General features: G+C 38.2%; 1 pseudogene; it reads right to left on the reverse strand.

Moving 5' to 3' along the window:
- The window catches only part of LOC109219289, a 5,231-nt pseudogene extending 4,054 nt beyond the window's left edge, over positions 1-1,177 (reverse strand).

Consider the following 1,652-nt stretch of genomic DNA (forward strand, 5'->3'; position numbering starts at 1 on the left):
CTGAATACTAATTCCAATTTTTTATTTTTATTTTTATTTTTTCATCACCATGCCCTGCTAGCTTGCGAGCAACTTGACTATAATCCACCGAGCAGCATGTCTTGCCCACAAGCACATGTTGTCAATGGTAACTCTGCCCACAAAGGTTAGAGAAAATCACTCATCATAGCATGTGTTGTAGCTGGTATTCAAACCACGGATCTCCAGGTTGTCACTCTCAAATATCAACTATATATCAACAAGTTATAGCCGTAGTCAAATTCTAACAGAACAAGTTATAGCCGCAGTTAAATTCTAACAGAACAAGTTATAAGACCTATTAGCAGCGACTGGAGATGAATTAGCTACTCTCAACCCACTTAAGTAGATTTTTCCCAACTATCTTACAACAAAACCACCCTAATGTCGCAGTTATGATTCGTAATAATACCAGAAAGCCAAAATATACTCTTCACCTGTTCCGCGGATTCACTATCCGGGGACTTTTTCTGAAGCTTCTCTACAGCATCTCGATTGGAATAACATTGAAACACCTTTTTGAAAAGATGCACAAAAGGGACATTATGGCATTAGTAGTAGCAGCATTATTTTACGCTAATTAACCAAATGAAAACAAGAGGTAATCGATATTAACCACCTTTATGACATACTCTTTGACTAAACGTCTTCAAAAACGCAAGCAGATCATCAACGGACCTCTTGGACGGGTCACTCAAGCTAACCCCTAACTTCTTGTCATATGATCTCAAAAAATCTTTCCACCCTCCGCTACTTCCTTTCATCTGTCGCTTTTGCGCTAACTTGACAATTTCGACTAGAACCTTTTATAACAATTAAACATGAGAAATTACATTTCATCGATCGTTCCTCCGGAAGCTAATTGGTTGTAATTATCTATTGTACATAAATTTTGAATTTGCACTATTGGAAAGCCTAATTACTGTCTAGTTCTACATAAAAAATGTAAAACCAGCTCAGAAATATGAACAACATATTTATAAATCGTTTAACCAGCTAATTGTACTTAACTCCTGCAAAGGTGGGTACATAAAAACTAATTTAAATGAGGGCAAGTATTAAACAGGTGAGCATTTACTGTATAATCAACAAAATTGCAACTTTACGCGGCTGCGAGATTCACCTCTTTCTTCGCTGATGAGGCAATATTCAAATCCATTGCAAGGGCGGCTCTAAGATTTAGCAGGTGAAGTCCTTGCCCTAGCCCCAAAATATTTAGCAGGTGAAGTCCTTGCCCCAGCTCTAAGGGGTTCTCAGGTTTTGAAGAATGCAAAAGCACCTGTGGTTGATCAAAAGGACTGCTATAATAATAGATGCTGAGCAATACGCTAATGCAACTGGACAGTTGATCACTAAGGAACTTGAATAATCTAAGATGCAACTCTCAACAGATCGGAAGGAGAAAAGAGCTGAGCAGGTACTTTATGCTCCAACTCCTAACGGGAATCGAGCTCAATCATCTCTTGAAACTATCGCTGCTTTGAAGGATCCTAAGGCAACAGATGGTACAAAGGTTTTGGAATTTCCTACTGAGATTCCAAAATATTAAGGAAGTGTCCCGAGTGTACATTTTTATCTGTTTGTCTAAAGAATCTGCTATACGCTCTGGTTATTCCATCTCTAACAAAAGTGAT

The sequence above is a fragment of the Nicotiana attenuata genome, chromosome 2, assembly GCF_001879085.1.
Source record: "Nicotiana attenuata strain UT chromosome 2, NIATTr2, whole genome shotgun sequence".
NCBI classification, from domain to species: Eukaryota; Viridiplantae; Streptophyta; class Magnoliopsida; order Solanales; family Solanaceae; genus Nicotiana; species Nicotiana attenuata.